The sequence below is a fragment of the Passer domesticus genome, chromosome 10 (genome assembly GCF_036417665.1).
Source record: "Passer domesticus isolate bPasDom1 chromosome 10, bPasDom1.hap1, whole genome shotgun sequence".
Classification (NCBI taxonomy): domain Eukaryota; kingdom Metazoa; phylum Chordata; class Aves; order Passeriformes; family Passeridae; genus Passer; species Passer domesticus.
In genome coordinates this window covers 9,983,554-10,006,561 of record NC_087483.1, presented here as the reverse complement: position 1 = coordinate 10,006,561, position 23,008 = coordinate 9,983,554, and the positions used below count along the sequence as shown (strand labels likewise).

At 42.3% G+C, this 23,008-nt stretch overlaps 1 long non-coding RNA gene across 2 annotated transcripts; it reads right to left on the bottom strand.

The window, feature by feature from the left end:
• Positions 1-22,624, bottom strand: LOC135308572 (uncharacterized). 2 transcript variants are annotated; one of them, XR_010368972.1, is made up of 4 exons: positions 22,196-22,624; positions 20,375-20,462; positions 16,972-17,082; positions 1-232 (listed from the first exon to the last, which is right to left on the bottom strand). It is a non-coding gene; the product is annotated as an uncharacterized LOC135308572 (long non-coding RNA). The 2 variants fall into 2 exon arrangements; XR_010368971.1 differs by lacking the exon at positions 1-232 and adding an exon at positions 13,877-14,966.
• Between the last annotated feature and the right edge of the window lie 384 nt (positions 22,625-23,008).

Sequence of the window (23,008 nt, the reverse complement as noted above, 5' to 3'; positions counted from 1 at the left end):
TGGTTCTGAAAGCTGGCAGAAAGATATCAATCCTCTAAGTATTAAATCCTCAGTATTCTCTCAGAGTTGCACAGATCACAGCATTATTTAGGTTGGAAGAGACCTCCAGGATCATCAAGTCCAAGCTGTGATTGATCTCCACCATGTCAGCTAGACCAGAGCACCAAGTGCCATGTCCAGTCTTTTCTTGAAGACCTCCAGGGATGGTGACTTTAACAAGCACTTCTGCTGACTTGGTAAATAACAGAACCATTTGTTAAGCTGTGAATAGCTCATTAAATAATGTTAAAAAGCTCATTATTTACCCCAAAGCACCCACTGAAGTCCCTTAGAGGAGTGCTGGAATGGCAGGGTGAGCAGTCGCCACTCACCACTTGGAGTTCTGCTATGAAAAGAGCTGTGAAATCACAAAACCCTGTTAAAGATGTAGAAAATCCCCAGGCAGCTGGGAGTTTACCCTTTGCTGGCCACCACTTCTGAAGGTGGCCTGTCCCATTCCGTTTCTTTGTGATTAACAGCCACCTTTAATCCAGTTGCAACCCAGTACTGACATTAGCTGCATTAAAAATTGCCACAGCAGAGCACAGGGCTGCACTTTAAAACCTCAGTAAGAGAAAAATGAGCAGCATTTGTAACAGTCACACACATCATGATGTTACAGTGAAAATATTTCCCTAACTGGAAGCCACCAGATTGCTGTTTTTCCAGAGGAATTGAGCATTTCTCATTAACACATGAAAAATGAGGGTGGCATGATGGGCTCCTTGGAAGAGGCAAGAGGCATTTTTCATAATCCCTTCATTAACTGAAGAGCCTTTTACAAACTCTGGCACTGCTTTTACCCCATCACAGTGATTGCAGTGACTGAGCCTCTGCAGCACCACCCAGACTCACTTGTGCTGAGGGTACAAATGACATGACCAATGAGTTACAGAATACAAATTATTTCAGTAGCTTTGAGCAGTGTCTCTCACATGTGTTTTGTGGCCTGGAGCACACTGAAATGCTCCGTTGCTCTAAAGCTGCATTTACTGCTTTGCCACATCTTTGAGGGCTTTGTGACAAGCCAGACTACTCCACTGGTGTTTTAAAGTGACTTTATTTAAATTACAGTCTTACTAATTTGATGTAGTTGTACGTTATTTTCTTGCTTCTTCCCCAGGAAATCCTTTCCTGCCCATTTTGTGCCCATTTTTGATGTGATCCTGCATTAAACTTCCAAAAATTCACTATATAGCTCATTCTTCTGCAGAAGCACACAGCCCTCAGCACAGTGTTTTCAAAGACTTCCACTTGGGATGTGACTTTGCTTGAATTTGTAATGTTTTTTGTTCCTCCAGTTTTATTACCTTATGTAAACACAAAGTCCAGGTATGTTCTAAAAGTTTGGTTTGTGCAAAGTCGTGTTGCTCAGCTGCAAAGGAAGTGGAGTGTGGACTGCAGTGCTTGCCTGATGGAAGAGCCCCAGGAATGTTGTATTTGCAGGGTGCACCAGGGAAGGAAGGAAGGATGAATCTGACTCCATGTTCTCAGAAGGCTAATTTGTTATTTTATGATACTATATTAAAGAATACTATACTAAACTATACTAAAGAATACTGAAAGGGTACTTATAGAATGCTAAAAAGATAATAATGAAAATTTGTGACTCTCTCCAGAGTCTAACAGAGTTTGGCACTGACTGCCCAAAGAGTAAAAATAATTCACACCAGAATCCAATGAAACAATCTCCAACCACATTCCAGATGAGCAAAACACAGGAGAAGCAAATCAGATAATAATTGTTTTCCTTTTTTCTCTGAGCCTTCTCAGCTTCCCAGGAGAAAAATCCTGGGCAAAGGGATTTTTCAGAAAATGCGAATGCCACACAGGAACCAACACACAGGTTACAGCAAGGGGGTAAAAAACCCCAAAGCAGACAGATTTCAGAACTTTACAGTTTCTGCAGGGCTGCAGAGCTGTAGGTGCAGCACTGGCTCTGCTCCCAGTGCCCTCAAAGTGGCCACTGCCCCCCAGTGTGGCTGAGCTGCTCCAGGCTCTCCTCCCTCCTGATTCCAGTTTCTCCTGCATCCTGCACCCAGGCTCTCCTCCATCCTAACCCCTGGGGATTCCTCCCTCCTGCTCCCAGCCCTCTGGCCCATGGGGAGAGTGGGAAGAACTCTTCTCCACAATGCCTGGGCACAGCACAGGGTGACAGAGCCCTGAATGCAGCCCCTCAGCCCACGCCAGGCACACAGCAGCTCCTGCTGCCATCCCACCCACCTGCTGCATGCAGGGCACTGCAGGAGCTGCTGTGCAGCTGCAGGACTTTCAAAGAGGATGCTGAGTTAAATAAATAAAAATTACTTAAGCAGCAACCTGGCTGTTCCCATTTGGAAACATCACTGTGATGCATTCTGGAGATTGTAGCTGGGTGCTTCCATCCTCATCCACACCATTGCCTGGTTCCTGTGTTTTCCAGACATGCTACAGCTCTGCCTGTGGTGGTCACAGTGAGTACAGCAAGGTGAGCACCATCACTGAATCAGCAAATCCTGTCAAGCATGTTGTCAATCCGATTTAATTATTGGGCTTTGGATTTTATTTTTTAAGTACTCGGTGAATATCAGTTAATGTGAGAAGGAAAATCTGCACAAAAAGCCAAGAAAACCAAACTTCTGAGTTAATCATGTTTACTACTGTCCTCCTGTCCTCACTCTCAAAGCCTTTGGAAGAAAACAAGGTTTGTTATTTTACATCTTGCCTAATTAGGTCTCTGAGAGTCCCTGTGTCAGGAAAATTAATCCATGGTGTCAGAAGTTTATGTCCAAAAAGGAGACAGAGAAGTCCTGTAACTTTATTTGAGCAAAGGGAAAGGCCATGGGGCATTTCCCATGAGGTCTCTTGAATTGCTGGAGGATGCAGCCTCCTTATCCCACTTTCCTGGCCACATTTCCCTCTCCCATTGGCTGAGGTACTTGAGAGGTACAGACTTCCCAAATCACCTAATGCAGACCTGCCTTTTCTTTCTATCTCTGTTCTTTTTCTCTAAGTCCAGGAATTTAGCACAGCCTTGAGTGACAGTCCGAGTCAATTAGTGGAATTCCTCTGGAATTTATTGTCCTTCCCACTGCTTCTTTCACCTCTCAGTGTCTGGCTTTATCTACCAGCAGGCCCACAGTTTGTTTGTAAGGACACATCCCTGTCATTCCTTTCACCTGAACATCCCATGCAATTTAGAACCAGAGACTGTGGTCAAAATGTGATGATTTTTTCAATTAATTTGTAGAAGTCCTGCTTTCCATCCAGCTTCTACTTCATTCCTCTCTTAGAGTAAGATACTCCTACTTCATCTTTCAATCCCCATAGCTAAAGCCAAGCTAAAAATAATGCTGTGTGAGGATGAAGAGAAGGAAAGGTGTTCAGCCTGGGAGCAAACCTGCCTCTGTCACTGCAGAGAGCACAGCAGCTGACCTGAAGTGTCACCAGGGACAAGAGCAGCTGTTTCTCTCATATCCTGTGCTGGTAAGTGATTCTGCAGTCTGTGCAGGCTCTGCCCTCCCTGGAGCCTAGCTCTGTCACTTGCTTCAGGAAAAAAACACCTTGAATTGCTCTGGAGCACTGGCTGCACTGAGGCTTCTGTTGTGGGCTCTGATGGAGTGTCCCTTTTAAATGAATTTCCATATGCTGGAAGGAAGGCTGATTTCACTCTGTTTCCCAAGATCTTATTGAACACTATAGAGACAATATATAGCTTTTAATCTTGCCTTTTCACCCAATATATGAGGGTCATGGTCAGTCCACTACTTTTGTGAAAAAATTTGTAGCTGTGAAAAAAGTGCTCTGTAGTCATTCAGAGTATTTCCATGTTTAATTTCAGAACTGGTTTGTTTGTAGGCAGCACTAAAATCCTGTAAGAAGAGGGCAAACAGAACAGCATGTGACAGGCAGCCTGTTACTGGTGTACAATGTGGTTGTTTTACTGGGAGATGCACATAATGCACATACCTACACATGCACATGTGACCAAGTATCATGGGATGTATGGAAGGGTTGATTAAAACCATGCCTTTCCCATATCTGGGTTAGATTAGTCCAGAGAGAAAATATGCAGCTTAAAATCTCTGTGAATAATTAGCCTGACAAGTTGCTTCTCTGGTGCAGCTCAGCAGATGAGGAGGTGGGAGGAATAAACACCAAAGTTGCTTATTCACAAGAAATATCCTTAATTTCTGGCAGGGGGTCACTCATGGCTTTAATAAATCTGCTGTGGACATGTTAGCAGTGGCCTGAAAATAGCAGAGCTTTATTTCAGCCTGGGAATTATTATCTTGGAGTGTATTTCCTTCCACTGAAGCCAGTAATTATCAGAGTCTTTAGGGTGAGGACAACTTGCACATTTTGAGAAGAGCACAGTTCATTGGATCAGGGTTGCAGGACTAAACTGGAATCAGGGTTTTCTTTTTTTGTGGTAGTCTAGAGTCTGAGAGAAGCATCAGCTCAGCATAGTATCAAAGATGGGATCTAATATATCTACCCTGGGTGGCACTCTGGACTTGTTCCTCATTCCCTGGCAGAGGGAATAATAATATGTGTAATATGTAATTACAAAATGTGTAATTACAATAAAAATAATGTGTAATTACAAAAAAAAAAAGTAAAAAAGGACAGTTCTGCTGGATCTTGGGCAGGTGAGGATTGCTGTTTAGCTGCATGTGAGCTGTGCAGCTGCCCTTTCCTCAGGGTAAACAGCAGAGCCTTAGGCATAAAATGCATTCCTGAATGGATGCTGTGCCACAGAATTAGGGAGGGAGACACCAGAACACAGCATGGCCAGAAAACTGGTTCAGTGTCACTGACAGCCACACTAGCACAGAGGTCAGCTGCAAAAGTGCTTGGGCTTGACCCTCTTTGTCAAAATGTTCGTGTTCTTTGTGTTTTGTGGGAAGAAAAGGGAGAAAGCATAGCTTTTTTTCCCTGTAGGGTTGTTGGGTGAGATGGATTTGGCTGCCCCCCTGACTTGCCACACTGGAATTGCAGTTCCCTATCCTGAGCACTGGGTTATTTAGTGCCTGCTTCTTCCCTTGCTTTTCCTCTGGAAAGCTTCTGCCTGTGTTCCAAACCTGGAGCTGCCTCACCCAGGGCTTCCTGGGCATTGGTACACATCAATTCTTCAGGAGAAATTGTGTAGATGCAGAATTAGCTGAAGCCACCTTAAAGCAGCAGCAGCTGTTTTGGTGGGCAGCTTCTTTTTGGTTACAAAGTAGGGCAGATGAGGACAGCAAATCCTGAGGCTGAACTCAGTAATTTTTACTCCCTCAGTAATTTTTTTTTTACAAATGAGCCTAGGTCATGCTGTGAAACCCATGGGGAAGACTCCACATCAGCCCTGATCCCACTGCTGCAGTCCAGGTTGGGGATGGCAGACCAGGTCACTGCTTCCTTCAGAGAGCAGCTCAAATCCTCCATGGAGCCCAGATAAACCTCATCATGCAGGAGAGATTACAGGCTCTGCATTAAACCTCCTCTGGCCTGCAGGGTGCTCTGGGGCAGCCAAAATGCCCCTCACCTGCTTCAGGGCTCGGGAGATTTAACAAGTGATCAGGAAGGGAGATGGGGAGGGGTAGAAAAGGAGTTTCAGGATGAGAGCAGCAGAAGGAAGTGAATTGTGGCTCTGCTCCTGTGCCCCTTTGGCAGGCAGTGCATTGTGAAAAGCACAGCTATGTCACTGTGTGACTAAAGGCAGCATCAGACTGTCACAGGTGAGTAGGGGAGCTGAATGCATGTGCCATCAGCAGGTCTAATATTAGGACTTGCTGAATTTTGAGTGCTGAACACTGCCAATCTGACCTTCCCATGCAGTTTTCTAGGGTTTGAAATAGGTCAGAAGATTTTGATCGTTTTATCCTATATGATCCATTTGGAAAATTGATTGTCTTTTTCCTGCACATGGACCTGTTTCTATCCTAGGTGGTGTGACTCCTTCTGACCCTCTCTTTGCTTTGCTGAGGTAGGAAACCCTGCAGCACCTTTTTATTTTTTTGGTCCCAGGCTGAGTATCTGAAAGTGAACATTGGTCACCAGGTTTTACATGCATAATTCCAGCTTTTTCCAGCATTAACCTCAGGGAAATTGTCTGAGTGACACGATAACCAGTCTCCATTGCCCCAGGGACTTCACCAAGAGGCTCACAGTCTCTCTGCTGCCCTTGCCAGCTTGTCCTGCTGCCCCTGTCCTTATGGAACATTTGCCACTCACTCTGACATTTTCTAAGGGCTTTCTTTCTGACACAGGTACCCCTCCTGGTTTGCTTTTTGCCCTGCAGCTCTCCCCCTCTGCTCCCTTGTGGCTTTCTGCTCCTCTGCACCCTGTGTGTTTCCTGGCTGCTTATCTCCTTTTCTTCCTCTCATTGTTCCCCATTCCTGCAGCTAGAGCCAAGCCTCTGCCACTGCCTGATGACTACCAGGGACATTTGCTTCCTCCCATCGCCTCACATCCCCTTCCAAGGGGTTCTCTGAAGATCAGGCATATTTACAGTCTATCTCTGGGAGAACTTAAACTGAAATGCCCAAGAGTTCTTGGTACGCTGCTGATTTAATGTAAAATTTCTCACACCGTCATGATTTAATGGAAAATTTCTCACACTATCCCAGAGTGCCAAGAATTAAAAGTGCTGGAGCTGTTGAGACAAAGGTCTGGCTTTTCCTTGCCTGTGTGGGTGGATGAAGTATTCCTCCCTAGCTTTGCCCCTGGAATTGTGTCTGAAATCAGAGCTGAACAAAACAACTCAAGCAGCTGATATTTAATACTTCAGGCTGTGCAACTATGTATTTCCTAAATGTCTTGGTGCAGAATTATGGATTGGAAATTGAAAGCTGAGTCTTACTAGAAATGTGGGGCAGCCTTAAATCCCTTGGTCTGAGGAACTTTTTGTCTGACACCTAAATACTAAATACCAGGTAACCCATTGTGGACAGTTTCTTCTGCAGCACAAAACACAGCACAGGGTGCTCTTAACACCCTGCTTGAGGAAAATCAGGGGAAAAAAAATTAGTGTTTTCCAGCTGCATTTCAGACCATGATTTTAGCACTTTTTTTCCTGTGAGAGGCTGAAAAGCAGTGGGAGTCTGGAGGGGAAAACAGTGCAGGTTGAAAAGGGATGGGAGGCCAAAGAAGTGTGGAAGACTGGAGGGCAAAAAGGGGAGGCTGAAACCTGGGGAGAGGCTAAAGTACTGTGGGACACTAAAGAAATCTTTTTTGTGGAGTCTGAAAGTCTATTGAAAGAGTGGGGGAATAAGGAGAAACCATAAAATAGAGTGGAGGCTTAATATATAGCCCTAAAGGGGCTTTAATGTGAGACCCTAAAGGAATAGAGGGATAAAAAAGAGTGGGAGACTGAAAAAGAACAGAAGGGTCAGTGTGGAAGGTAGAGGGGGAAAAAATATGGAAATGGAGTAAACAAGGAAGGCTGAAAAAAAAGTGGAGGCTAAAAATGAGAAGGAGACCAGAAAGGAAGTGCAATAACAAAGAAAACTGGGGAGGAAAAAAAAATAGAGGCTGCAAAAGAGTAAAACACACAAAAAAAAGGTCAGTGAGAAGAAAAAATTAGTCAACAAAAAACAGAGGCTGGAAAAGGGTAAAGGGCCAAGAAAGGGTGGAAGAGAGGAAGAAATGCAGAAGCTGAAAGGACAGGAGGACACAATTATGTGGGAAGCAAAAAAAAAACAAACCCAAAGTATTGACCAAAAATGTGGAAGGTGAAAAGCCATGTGGGGAGAGGGAGGAAGAGAGGGGCAAAAAGAGGTGGGAGGCCAAGAAGGGGGAAACTGGAGATGGAGGCCAGAAAAGGTAGAGGATGGAAGGGGGAGGAAGGCTGAATAAAGGATAGAAGCCATAAAAAAGAGGAGTCTATGAAGTGGGAGGAGGTTAAATTGGAGTGGGAGGGTGAGAAGGGGTAGAAGTCTGGGAAGGGATGCTGAGTTGGAGTGAAACTTTGGGAGATAAAGTGGAAACTGCTATGTGGTGGAAAGCCAAAGAGGGTGAGAGGTCTGAGGAAATGTTTAGGCCAGGAAACAGTGGAGGTCAAATTTTGTGGGAGACGGAAAAGTTGTGGGTGGCTGAAGCTTAAGTGGAGGCCAGGAAGAATGGAGGCTATAAAGGAGTAGAGGCTAAAATGGTGTGAGAGCCCAAAAAGAGGTGGGAGGCTGGAAAGCAAGAAATAGGTAGAAAAAAAGTGGAGCCCTAAAAGTGATGGGAGGCTAAATTAGAGCAGGAGAGTGAAAGGGTTGGAAGTCTGGACGGGAGGGCAAGGAAAGGGGATGGGAGAGGTAAAAAAGATGTGGAAGTTTTAAAAGGGATGGGAGGCTGGAAAACAAGATGTGGCCAAAAATGGGAAGCCCTAACAGTGGTGGGAGGCTGGGGGGAATTAGAGGCCAGGAGGTAGTGGAGGCTGAAAAGGGCAGAGGGCACAGGAAGGGCAGGGCCAAGGCAAGGTGATGGAGGGCAAGGCAATGGAAGTCAGGCATGAGGAAGGCAAGGCAGAATTTAAATTATAGTCAAATTATAACCTCACCCCTTCCCCTGAAGTGTAATTGGGTAATGAGAGAGCATTCTATTGGAATAGCAGTAAATTGGATACCTTTTCTGGGTGAATATTACTTTCTGGTTGACAAATTTAACTGGTGTTCTCCCAGATAACTTGAAATAGCTATTTCAGACAGTGGCTTCCAATTTAGGAACCTCTATGTTCAGTGCTATTTATTAACAGTTTTCTTTTAAAGGAAAAATAGTTTGCTTTTTCAGCTGGAATATATTAAAAATACCAAGACAACAGTTTGCTAAAATGTTAATTCATTATAGATTGGATTTGATGAGGAATGCTAGCTTGTATCCACATTGTGCTGTTAACCTGTGACTCCTGACACCCGCCATAAAATACAGGTAATTCACTCATTCAGTCTGAAGTTTCATTTATGCCATGCACAGGGATTGTGCCTGCACAAATTCACAGCAAATTGCTCTGAATGGTGAGGATTATTCAGTGTGAGGGGTATTTTCCATGCCTCTGCAGTGATAACAGAGCCATTGGAATACTGATTTTCCATATTTTCAGGCTGTTTTAACAATTACAAGCAAGGCATTTTAAAAGCACTGTTCTGCCTGTGGGTTTTGATGGCTGGTGCTCTGCATTTTCTGCCTTGCAAGCCCATAAAACACAAAAAAGGAATACTCTTACTCTGGATTTTCATTCTGAGCCTCCAGTCTCGTGGCCCAGCACCTGCACCATTCCTGGAGAAGGGGGTGAGGGTATTTCCCTGTGTAGCATCATACACTGATGAGCAGCAAGAGTTGAGCTGAGACCAGGACCCTGCAAACTCTTCACATCAACTCCCAGGCCATAAAAATCCTCTCACACCTAGATATTAAAAACTGGAATCTTTCTGAAGCATGGGTTTTCTTTAGGTTACCTGTCTACTTTTTTTTCTTTTTTGCATGTCTACTGTGGTTTCTCATCCATTTTCAGACTGAGAGATAAAGAATGTGCCTGTCCATAATTCTTAAAAAAAAAAATAAAATCTATATATAGGAGCAGTGTAACATGAAATGCCACCAGCTGTGGCCCACTACTGGTCCTAATAGGGGAAGAAAAGGAGCAATTAGAGGAGTTTGTTAAAATTATATGGCATAACTGGGCTTTATCTGCTGCAATAACACAAAAACTATTGTCTTACCTTGGGATGGACTATACTGATTTAGTTTCTGTTTGCCTTTTTATGCTGTGCTTGGGCCATGTACTTTGAGCAGGAGTAAAGGTCTGCAGGAATGAGTTCCTCTGCTAGAGAAATTGCATTTTATCAACCTTGCAAATGTAATTCTTGAAAGTTACCCAGAAATAAGTGCCAGTCCTAGTCTCATAAAAAAGCAGCAGGTTTGGCTAACAGCTGTGTGATGCCTTGATTGTTCTTTTTAGAAATGATTTAGTTCTGTGACTCTGAGTCCTGGTGGGAGCTGTACTCAGTGCCAGAGGATGTGTGTGTGAGCACCAGAGCTGGGCCACCTTAACAGGGTCAGCTGAAGGTTTTGCTCTAATTTCATGCTGCTGCTGACTTTTATGACTGAATTACTGGATATGCTGAATTTGCATTTGAAAAAAAAATCGTTCTTGTACCTTTTTCAGGCCAGATCTCTGCTTGGGGCAGGTGTCTTCAGGTTAGCAGTGCAAGCAGACACTCTGCATGGAGCAGGAGGTATTCCCTAGAGAATACAGATTTCCCTGATTCCCCTCAGCTTCAGAGCACTGAAGGGCAACTTTCTTCTGGCTCTTTCAAACAAGGCTCTCTATGTGCCCTTCTCTGAGTGCAAATACTGTTTTTTCAGCAAATGCCACATGAAATTGTGAAGTGTACCCTTAGGAACTTTCAAACCCAGCTCTGCATTAACACATACCAACAAAAATCACACTGCAGTCCTGGCTTTAACTTTGCAGGGATCATTGGGGAGTTTTAGTTGTTATTGCAACAGTGGGTCTTTGTTTCCAGATGTTTTTTTGGGTAGGAATCTTAGGAACAGTATAAAATTCTTGCAGGAATGTGTTGACGGTAGAGAGTCGTGCTGGAGGTTTCCATGTAGGAGTTTGCTTTTAGTAGACTGCTGGTTGTGTAAGTCTCATTGTAAGAGGAACAATGAGCTTTAAGCTGCAGGATGCAAAAAAGGGATGTTAATTTAGCATGAATTGATGAAAACTGGATGCTTTGTAAGGTGCAGAATGGGGGGCAAAGTCTGTGCAGTGAAACTGGTACAAAAAATTAGTGCAGCATGGTCAAAGGAGGACTATGTCTTCCTGGTGGGTTTCCCAGTATGTCAGATAAGCATGAACTTCAAAAAATTCATGACGATTTGAAAAAACTTTAGAAAAACTTGGTCTTTAGCCATAGCTTCTCTTAATAACAAATTCTTTTCTCCCTCCAGAGAAAACTTGAGTGAAAGTGGATCAACAGGGATAGGTAGCATTGAAGCTGGTAAATTAATATGGGGATTTACTTTGGGACATTAAACAGGCATTAAATTGGCATTCTCCAACAAAATGGGCATTCTCTGACATGTTTGGCATTGCACTACCACAACTCATACCAACACTGTGCTCCAGAGGATGCAGTTTGAGGTGCTTTAAGGCTCACATCACTGAGGTGAGTTTCAGACCAGGGTCTAAAGGAACTAAATAAATGCCAGGAGCTCTAATTGTACTCATAGCTTCGTTAATAACTGCTCTCCTTAATTTTGAAGTAGTACATCCTCGTGATGTGATAAATACAGTGGCAGGACTGTGATAAAATGTGTTGTTGGAAAAAGTAAAGTGGGTAAGGAGTCAAGTAAAAATGGATTATAATTGCTATCTTTGGTAAAAAAAAAACAAAACCACTTTAAGATCACACTAATGCCTGTAAAAGCTAAAATGAGTCTTTAGGCAGTCTGTAAGCTCTTTATAATTCAGGGCAGAGTAGGAAATTATAGTATGAGGTAGTTAAAAATGCCATGGGTAATATGGGTCTCTATGGTTTCATTTGCCTCGAGCTGAGAATCAAATTTTATCTGTTTAATGCAAAGTGTCAATAACATCCATTATTTGGTGAAAGAGAGGGGATTACACAAGTTTCATCCAAAGCCACCTTGGCTTTGGCATTATTAATGGGGACAGAGCAAACCACAAAATATTCTTTCTGAAAGGAATTATGAACTCAGTAAACTTGATCAGTGTTTCAGAGCAAAAAGTCCTTTTTAACTTGAAGTTAATTTTTAATTTATTGTTGTTGTTGTTGATATTAAGTTTGTATAAGAACTAGATTAACTTTTTAAATTTCACTTTCTTGGTTTGATCACAAAAGCAGGAGTTGACTGGAAGCCAAGGACTTTAAAACAGTTCCATGAATTGGGAAATTCCAAACCCCAAAAGCTTCTCATTCTTCATTCCTTTCATTCTTTCAAAAATAATGCAGATATATCCCCAGTAAAGCAGCTTGTAAAGAATGCAAAAACCTCACTCTTGAGCACCAAAATAGGATGGCTTCAGAAATTTGCAAACACCTTGCCATGCAAAGTACCTTGTTTTTTTCCAACGTGCTCTACTGGGTTGGCTCAGGAATGTATCCAAAATGAGAGTTCTGACCTCTTTCATGCTGAATTATCCTGTTACCTTGTTTAGCAGAAGGGTTCAGGTGGTGGTGTCCAGACAGAAATGCAGGAACTATCCCTGCATGGACATGAGAAGACCTAGGGTAATTATGGCAACGAAATTGAAAGAAATAATTTCTTCCAGGCTAAGAGTCACATAGAAAAAAAGTTTTCCTTGAGTTTCTGGCATTTTATGCCAGCCTCGAAGCTTCCCTCTCCCCCAAAATATAGCAAACACAAAACTGGGTTGTTCTTCTAAAGCAGTGATGGGGATCACCACTATGATTCCATGTAGGTGATTACATTCAGTGCACTGGAGAGCTGTGAAAGCAGTGCATTTCCCTCCTGCTTTATTCCAAAATACAGCCTGAGACAACGCTGTGATGGACTCAAGGGCAGCAGCATTTAATGGAGCTTTGCTGGACTTTTCCCGTAGTGTTGAGGAATGACATGTGGCAGGAGGAATTTGACACTGAGCAGTTGCTGAAGATCTACAGCTTTCCTCATTTATTCAGGGAAGGAAGTAGTAATTTTTAAAAATATGACTATTGCTTGGAATTTCAGCTATTTAAATGGAGATAGAAGATATAATGGGCACATTAATACTTTTAAGATAACTTAAGATGAAATTAGGCAGACCAATGACAGGAACTAAGGAGGATGAGGAAAACCAGTACTTCCAGTCTAAGACTTCCCTCCAGCATTTTCCAGATGAATTCTGCATTGAGCTTCTGGAATAGCTTCACCCTCAAAGCATGACACAGATACACAAAAAAAAAAAAAAAATACTGAGCACAGGCTATTTAGAATTTTGCTTGAAATATTTACTTCTAAAAATCTGACGTTACTGTTTCAAATTTCCTTCACTTGCTTGCTGTAGCTACATCTACAATTTAAAGTGATGGCTCTAAATGAAGAGGCCATGTATGAACATGCAATTAACAATTCTGTAGTAGCTTTCAATGTGAATATTTCCTGAACCTCCACAAACCTGATTCTCTCTCAAGTGCTCTGTTTTCACCAGTGTGCTGGTGCTGCAAATGTCCTTGTTTAAGGATCTCCTAAATGTGGTAAAACAAGTCTTCAGCTCCTGCCCTAGAGAGTGGGAGAAGTAGATTTTTAGAGCTGTTTTGTCCTCTTCTGAAATGCCTTCTCTCTGTCTGTAGTGTGCTGTGGATCCTTTTCCCTGATGTTATTCTCACAACCCGGGAGATGTCTTTGCTTTCCTCTGCAAGGTTATGCTTTCCTGTCACCCAAAAAGATGGTTTAGGGAAACCTCCAGCTCCACTGCAGTTTATCTACAGCAAACAAATGCTGAAGTCTGTGTGTATGAGTAGTAATTTTCTTGTTTGTTCTAGTGCAAGACTTAATGTTTCATTAAATTGAAACATGGAAATATTTATTGGGGTTTGGTGAAGTTTGCATGGTTGGTTTTTGCATGGTTGGTAAAGTTCAACAGGACTCCAAAGGGTGGATGTACAGATCTTAATGTCACTCCCTTGGTCTAATTCCTGTCCTGTGAAGGATGTCAGGCACTGAATGTGAGGAAGATGCAGCTCAGAACTCTTCATGACCCCAATGTGAGCATCATTCCACTGGGGATGCATAGCTGCAAGCTCCATCTCTTTTTTTCCACCATGTTTTTAAATGTGGCTTTTGTAAAAAGACTTCTCTAAACTCTTTAATACTTCTCAAAGCATCTTCAGAACAACAACAAAAAACCCCATAAACAAACTAAAAAGTGGGCTTTGGAAAGTGTTTTTTCCTCCCCAAAACAGTTATCATTTTAACCCACTTTAATCTTCCCAACAGTTTACTGAGTTTCAGGAAATATCAAACTCCTTTTAGAAGACAGAACCACAGATTTTATTTGACCTGAATGAGGAAATGCAGAACAGCTCAGGCAGCTTCCCTGAGTGCTTATTAAACTTTCTAATTACTGTTTAGCCCATATAAACCTCCCAGCTAGAGTTTAAATATTTTGAGAGTTGAGCTGATAGTGGGAGATTAACTGGAACAAGTGTGTTATTAAATGTGGTTTAGACCTTGCATATTTAATAATGCAATTGATGTCATAGAAATCATCCCCAACTCAGTTCTGCAAGAAAAGCTCTCTTGGAGCTCTCTCACTTCTCTGTTGAAAGCTGTGAGGAGGTGGGGATGGAGGCTGGACATTCATGGGGAGGAGGAAGAGGAGGAGGGTCCAGCTGGCAGGTGGGGCTCTACCAGCTCTCCCTGCATGGTGCTGCTCCTAAGGAAAGGCTCAGAGGGAATTCTTGGCACTGACCAGAATGAGGTGGGCATGAATCCACTGACAAGAAGGACTGGAAGACACTGACAGTTTCTCTGGCCAGAGCATGGCCCTGACCTTCCAAGTGTTACCCTGTGAGCACTGCTGCTTTGACTCCTCTGGGGCTTTTTTAGCCTCATAGACTGAGCTTCCCACTCTTCCTGGTGTCTCTGTGTGCTACAGTTTCTCTAAATATCCAGTGGAGAGAAGATGTTTGTTTAATCCACACATGTGGAGAATGAAGAAAATCTCTCCTGGTCACAGCTTACATTTCACAAAATCTTGTGGTTTAATTTTTAATGTCCATTTCTTGGCCCTGGTTGTCCCTTGTTCCCCCTTTCTCCTGAGCAGGCATTCTCACCAGACATTATCTAAGGATTATAGAGGAGTCCCAAATGTGAAGCATTATCTGACATTGTAGAGGAGTCCCAAATGTGAAGCATTATCTGACATTACAGAGGAGGCCCAAATGTGAAGCCAATCCAGCAGGTCAGAGGCTGGCTTCAGGCAAGCACTGATGTTACTAGCCCTAACAGGAAAAAATCAAGGTAAGTTTGTGTGATCACATTTGCTCTTTTAGTGTCTGGTGTATGAGCAGGTGTGAGAGGTGCAGAGAACATTACAATGCGTCAGTAGGAACTTTTTTCTTGGCACAGGTTAGTCATGGAATCACAGAACGCTTTGGGGTGACGGGACCTTAAATATCATCTCATTCCACAACCCCTGCCATGGGCAGGGACAACTTCCACTAGACCAGGTTGCCCAAAGCCCCACCCAGCCTGGCTTTCAGCACTTCAAATTAGGAGTGAAGAAGACAATATTTAATCAAAGAAAACACTGAACTCTTTTTACGGTTGCTCTACAAATTTTACATCACTGTGGGTCTCTGCAAACTTCACTTCCAGTCTTCTCACTGATGTGCTTTGAATGCCTTTTTCACTCTATGCACTTCATTCTGTTTATGTGGTTCTCCCCCTTCTACCTGTGCTTTGAGGATGTCATCTCCTCCAGAAGCTCCTTTGCCAGCTGACCACCCCCAGCTAGGACCAGAGCAGTGCTTGGGTCAAATGGAAATTTTCCACTGCTGTCATTACACTTGCCAGGCTGTGTAAATATTTACTACATTTACTAAAGCTGCTTTACTATTAGAAAAAATTCTCTGCAGGTGGTGTTCTGGAAATTAACTGACCAGCGTGTTTCCTGCAACCACCTCCTCCTGCTTCCACCCTTCAGCTGTTGGCTAAGGGTGGGAGCAACTTGCAGCTCTAAGGGAGATTTGCCCAGAGAGCTGGATGTGTATATATCCCTTTTCTGTCTTGTGGCATCACAATAAATTGTTTCCCTGAGCTTTATTTATGTTATTTATGATGTGTAAGAAGGAATTCAAATACTGACACTGCTCAGGTGCACTTTGTGTGTAAGGAAATGTAATCTTAAATATTTAATGCAGCTATTTAAAAACCAAATTCATATTCATGTAGCGCCATCTGTCACCAAGCCTCTGCAGCTGCACAGGACAAGGGCATTTTTTTTAATTGAATGAACATAACTCTTGGCAGCACTTAAAAATAACTTTTTTAGGAGGAAAGAAAAACAATAAAAAAAGGAAAAGGTTTCTTAGCTCTCATTTTACAGGGTGTTTTGTAATACTGCATCCAGCTGTGTGAACAGTGAGTTTAGTGAAGATTATCTGTGCATGTGCATGGAACCCAAACTCAAACTGGGCTCAGCAAAGAAATCTGAGACTTCTTTTGTCTTGCTCAGGATGTGGGAAATCTTCACTTTGTCTTACCAGTCTCAGGCTGAGATGGGCAACACATACCAAGCAGTCTTCATGATTTCAGTACAGTGCCAGTATATTGTCAGTATATACTCAGTATATTGTCCCCAGTATCCACAGAGCAAAAACCTCTTTGGCATGAGTGCAACAAAGGCTTTCCTGCTCCTTGTACCTTTCTGGTTTACATGTTTACCAGCCTCAGATTTGTCCTTATTTTCCCAGGTTTTTATCCTGTGGACTGTTGGGCTGTGAGCATGTATTGTATCTGCAGGGTGCCCTGATGAAGGAAGGAAGGATGAATCTGACTCCATGTTCTCAGAAGGCTAATTTATTATTTTATGATCTATATTATATTAAAGAATACTAAGCTAAACTATACTAAAGAATACAGAAAAGATACTTACAGAAGGCTAAAAGATACTAATGAAAAACTCGTGTCTCTTTCCGGAGTCCCAACACAGTTTGGCATTGACTGGTCATTAAGTTAAAACAATTCACATGAAACCAATGAAACAATCACTGTGGGTAAACAATCTCCAGCCACATTCCAAAGCAGCAAAACACAGGAGAAGCAAATGAGATAATATTGTTTTCCTTTTTCTCTGAGGCTTCTCAGCTTCCCAGGAGAGAAACCCTGGGCAAAGGGATTTTTCCAGAAAATGTGACTGCCACAAGCAGTGATCATATTTGTGTCTCGTAGCTGGGGAGGTGGCCTCACGTGGGAGCACAGCCTGATTCACAGCACAGCTCTTACCTGCAGGTTTGTGCCTCCTGACTTTCAGATCAATTCCCAGTGACTTTCCAACCAGGTTTTCCAAGCAGCTACATGGGAGGTGTTCTCTGCCAGGTGTTCATTACTGCATGCCTAGTAAATGATTGGCATAGAGAACTCATGGGTGAAGTATTAACTCTTTGCTGTTAGTAATTTGGTGAATACAACAAGCAGTTCTAAATATTATATCCCCTGATTCTGCAGATGAAATGTTTTCATCAAAGCCGCTGCAGTATAAAAATTGAGTGGTGTTTTTTTCTTTATTTTTTAAATTTTTTTCTTTTTTTTTTTTCCGAAACTCTTCAGGTCATTTTGCCTGTGTAATCATTATCTACCAGAAGTCATGTGAAGTTGCAGTTGTATTGGCTTGAAATCAGAATTGGAGCACAATTGGCAATTTAAATCTTTTTATCAATTGGTGCTGCTGGTGGGTTGGGGCATCTTCTCCACTTGCTACTCTTGTAAGTAGAGGCAAGAAAAAGCCAAGAGGCAAAGGCTAGAGAGTGACTCTGCCTGAGGGCCTTGGCTTCTAAAGAGCACAGGGTGTCTCAGCCCAAAAAAAACCCTGGGATCAGGGATAGGGAAGAGCTCCCACTGTTTTTGTTCCTGGATTTTGGGGTTTCTGAGATGAGGGAGAATCCCTGGATTTTGGAGTCACTAATTCCTGAATTTTTGGGATAAAATACCTGGATTTTGGGGTTCCCCATCTCTGGATTTTGGAGATCCCATCCCTGAATTTTTGGGATCCAGTCCCTGGATTTTGGGGATCCCATCCCTGGATTTTGGGGATCCAAGCCCTGAACTTTTGGGATTCAATCCCTGGATTTTGGGGATCCCCCAACTCTGTTTTCTGGCCTCAGGGTGTTAAATAGACCGTAATAGGTTTGGGCACAGATAGATATGGAACACAATGAACATTTTGGGTTCCCAGGACAATGCACCATTAAATACAATGAGGAATTTCTGAGCTTTGCTGTTGAGGGATAGCCCTGAGGGGTGACTGGTGGCCCCTGCAGTGGTTTGGGCACCCTGGCTTGGCTGGTGTCCTTCAGCAGAAGCTTGCAGGATCTCCTCCCACAGCCTCACAACAGGCTGTGATTTTTATTTTCCCTCTGGAAAAGGGCTTCTGAACATGTGTGCAGAGATTTATTATGCAGACATCCACAGAATAAGAATAAACTGAATTCCCACATCACCAAACAATGCACTGTTTGGGGTTTAATGAAGATTTCTCCCTCCTCCACGCACCAAATGGATGCTATATAGTTTAAATTATGTATAGGTCCATTACAGAATAACCAGTGCTAAATACATTTGCATACACAGAGCACAATAAATTATGTATCTTGCCTTAATATTTCATGAAGAAGAGCCATGGCATGTATTGATTTCATTTAGACCTGAGTTCAAGAGAGCATTTAAACATATTTCTATTTTAAAATCCATGAATCATCACAACAGGACTGTTCAGGTGCTTTCAGTTAGATGTGTACTTAACAAGCATGCTGAATTTGAGCCATAATGATAATCAGATTAATATTTTGAACCAGTGCCCAAAGAAGCCAATGGGAGCCATTTAATCAATTTTACTAAGCTCTTGAAGCAAGATTAATTTTTTAATATATTTGTATGCATATATATATATATATATATATATATATAATGAAGGAAATGTAAAAGGTAGACCTTTACTGAGAAAGTGGAGTCTGTCTGAGCCTGGAGTCACCTTATATAGTCATGAATTTCTGCAGCAATCTGAGAAATCAAGGCAAGCTATCTCAAAATGCCACTGGCAGCCACTCACTCATTCCTGCAATGCCCAGGACATGCCACACTGAAGGCTGAACCCTCCCCTGCCCATCTGAGTGAGCAGCACCCTTTGGGTAGCAGGAACTCATTTCTACCTGATGAAATTATTTGGATTCATTTTCTCTCCTGAAAAATATGGGGGAAAAAAAAGCTTTTATGGACAGAATGTTCAAAAGCACTTCCATAGCACAAGAACTTAAATCTCACTGGAAAATGTGGAGCTCTGACCAAATTTGAGGGATGGGGGGTCTAGTCTGAACCACCTAGGGAGAAGGGACTTCCAGCTGGTTTTCTGCACATAATGTCCATGCTGCTGGTGAATTAGCTTGTTTTGGGCACTTTTCATATCTTGTTCTCCTCCAAGACAACTGCATTAAGTGAGAGGTCAGAAAGGACCAATATATCTGATCAAGAAAACAGTTGCATTAAATAGAACATTGAATTTAGTCCTGAGGATAACACTCAGGAAACTGTGTTTTCTAGAATGAATCTGCCATACAGACCTGCTCACACATTATTTTCTGTTTTTGTAGAAAAAATCAGGTCACAACAGCTGTGGCCCTGCTTTGAGCCTTGCATTTCTTCTCCTGGACTTATCCAAAATTTCTCTTCAGAGAATGTGGATACAAGTAATTCCATCATCTACAGGAAGACACAAAAGAAGCCCAAGCATAACCTAAAAGCCTAGTGAACTTATTTCCACTAAATTACCTTTTCCTTTCTTGTCCTTTTTTCCTCTCTTTCTCCCTCCAGGACATAGGCAAAGTTGGTTTTGCCATTAATATTTGCAAACTGCAAGGTGACTGAGCTTCTCCCTTTAGGTTTTTGTCAACAAGCAGAAATAATGCTTAACGTTTCTCTATTAAAGCATCCTGTGTGAACTAGCTCTTACAAAAGTAAATGAAATAGCCTGTGTTTTATCACTTTATTGTTATTACCATTATTTATTAATGGCACGGTGTATTGTGCTTTTGTTTATTTTTAAAGCACAGTGTTTGTAGTCAAATCTGTGTGTTGGCTCACACATTAATATGGTTGCAAAAATGCAAATATTGAGCCATTCTGTGTAAAAAATCTCACCTCTCATGGATCTCTAATACTGCTGTGCTTTGCTTCCACAAGGTGTTCTTGCAGTGAACTGAGAAAATCAGCCCAGATCTTGCCTATGGTACAAAAGTCTAGGAGTTAATAGTTTTTTTTTTTTCTGTCTGCTGTAAAAAACCAGGTTAAGCTGGGGTGGTTTCTTGTGTGTTAGGAAAAGAGTAATTCTCAAATTGTGGCCATCAAATTCTGAACCTCCGATGGGTCCCAAACATTTTGCCTCAAACTGCCCTCATATTGCTCAGCTCTAACTTCTGAATCCAGAATCAAACTACTGAGCCTACACTAAATGCAGTGGGTTTTTTTTTTCAGTTGGATAGGCCATATGAATGGGATTTAAATGATGATATAGCAATGTTTAATCCATTTCCAATTCCACAGTCTATTTATTTCCTAAGAAAACTCATATAGTGTTATTTATTTATTGTCTCATCTGAAAATGGCAGAAAGCTGAAATGAATTATTTTTCACTTACCTGGAAGGGTTTAAAATTTGTGGAGTTCACAGAGTAGCAAACATTTAGTAGGTTCCCATATCAAGATACAACTCTCTTCAGTTTGCTTCTGTAGATTAAAAGATTTTGGTTTAGACTTTAAGGATTTATTTCATATGTCAGTATCTGTTAAATATCCTATAGAAGAAAATCTGAGAAGACATCCATTTGTAGATAGTCTTTTTTATCTGTGGCAAAATACAGAGACCTGCAAGCAAGCCAATATTTAATTGCATTATCTAATGGCATCAAAATTTAGTTATGGCTCTCTTTAATAAAATAAATTTGTAGTCTTAGATAATAATTCTAAAATTAGATCACGTCACACCTTATGGCTTTGTGAGATGAGCCAAGTCTTCCACACTCACTGCAAAAATGCCCTTTTGCTTCTGCTCAGAGGCTCTGAGTTGAAAAGGCTTTTTGAGAAGTAGCTAAACTTGATGCATTGTTTAAATCACAATATTTTTTACAGTCCTTTTCCTAGCAAAAGAATTACTCCGGCTGTTTTAGACCAGCAGATGGATAATACAATGGGAACTACTGAATGCTTTGGGAAAGAGTGTGAGAACAGAGAGAACTTATAGGGGTCCTGCTATTTGTGTCTGCCTTCTCTTCCTCCATGTAAGTTTTTCACCTTCACAGAGTCCTCTGCTAGTGAGTTCTGCAGATCAGCGGCATCCTTTCCAACAAAGGCTCCTCCTGCCAGGCATAAAATAGCCTGAGGCTAGGGTCACTGGTAGAGCCTGTGTAAATCCTGCTGGAAGCAGGGAGAGCTGCCCCCTCACTGATGGTAACACCAGTTCCTAAATGTGGGCTTAAAACTCGAGCTTTAACTTCTTTCTTATAATGGGAAGATGTTGTGATTTCCACAGCAAGAATTAACAATGAAATTAATACCTGAGAAGGTGAAAGGAACAAAAATGAACTCTAGAAAGTGGTGAAATACGGTGTCAGATCAGAATCCTCCCTATTTCTGCATCTGCCACCAAGTTTCTGATGTGCCCATCTGAAAAGGAGACAGAAATGTTATTATTGACCAAGAAATTATTGACCAAGAGCTCCAGCAGGTGGGCACAGGCTGCCTGACACACTTTCATGTCTTTGGCCTTGCAGCAGCTTTGGAGGATAAGATGGTGGCTCAGTGCCCCCTGCTTCCAGCCTGGCATCTTTGTACTGCTTCTGCCTCTCCAGCCAGCCATTTCCTAGGGCACCAGTGTGGCATTGATTCATAAATGTCTGCAAGTGCTTTTTAAGAGCAGAGTGAAGATGCTTTAGGAGAGAGGCACGCTTGCCTGCTGGCCAGCAGCAGCTCAAATACCTCAGTGCTGCAGTTATATTTGATGGTGCATGTACTTTGCTTCAGGAAAGCTGCCAAATGGCATTTTATTCCTACCTCAGAGCTCTATGCAATTAAAAAAAAAAAAAAGTGCATTTCCATGCCTTTTTTTTTGGCCAACGAAGTGCCTGCAGGGTTTTACACAGCTTTACCAGGCTGGGATCAAAGCCTGGCTCAGATCAAAAAGCACCATTGGGACTGATGGTGTTTGTGCTTAGAGTCAGGGCTTTATCAGGTAGCTCAAACTAGGGCAAAGGCAGCCACCATCCAGCCAGTTTCCCCAGAAACAAATGACAGAGTTACAATCTGGGCGTCAGCTCCTGGAAGGGGCAGTTTTCTCCTAAACATTAATGTTAATAGAGGGCTTTTATTAATTCTTTGTCGTGATTCCTCTTTAGCCTCCAAGCCAGGTGTGGCAGTCCTAAGACCAGATGTGTTAGCTGTGTTTGAGTGGTAAAAAAACTTACCCAGATATATTTCTTTAATCTTGCTGATGCTCCTCCACTTTTCTTTCTGCAGCAAATGGAAGGCCATGAATTTCCTGCCACGCAGATAATTCTTCTAGGTTTGTTTCTCAGTCACAATGAGTGTAGACCTGTTGTCCTAACCTCACTGGCAAATTTTGAGCTCTTTTGGCATTGATCTGAAGCACACTGAGGGTGGTAAACATTCTCCCAAGCTTCAGAGTATTCCTTTCCTTCTGAATTGCCACATTTCTGCAAGATACCTTGCCCTTGCCACATCATTTGGACTGCCCATCTGTTGCTTAGCTACAAGACTAATAATAAGAGCCCAAATTATAGCACAGTGAGCACTGGAGCATTTCAAATATGGCAAGACCCAAAGGATGCTCATCAGTGTATGTGCAGGAATGTGACATGTCCTGAATTCTGAGGTTTTAGTGGCCATACTGCTAGTTTTAACTTACACAGCTCTGGTTGCTAATAGCTTGGCTTTTGCTGGAGCTGGCTTGTTTGCAAGCTGTGGCCAGAGACACTGATTTTAAGGAAGGTGTGTGCTTGGAAATTCCTAAATAGGGTAGGAGAGAAACTCCTTGGGGGTTTCTGTAAGGGAAAACTGTGATTGTCAGGGTTAGGTCCCAGTTGCTGGAGTCAGGTTATGCAATTCAGTATCAATGAGAACTGCAGAACTAGCCATGGCTGCTAGGTATCATTACTGATCTGTATCCACAGCAGCAACACCCTTCAGCTCTTCTCTGGCAGTTTGTGTAAGTTTCCATTCCAGTTTGTTTGTCAATTTATAACTTCACAAACCGGAAT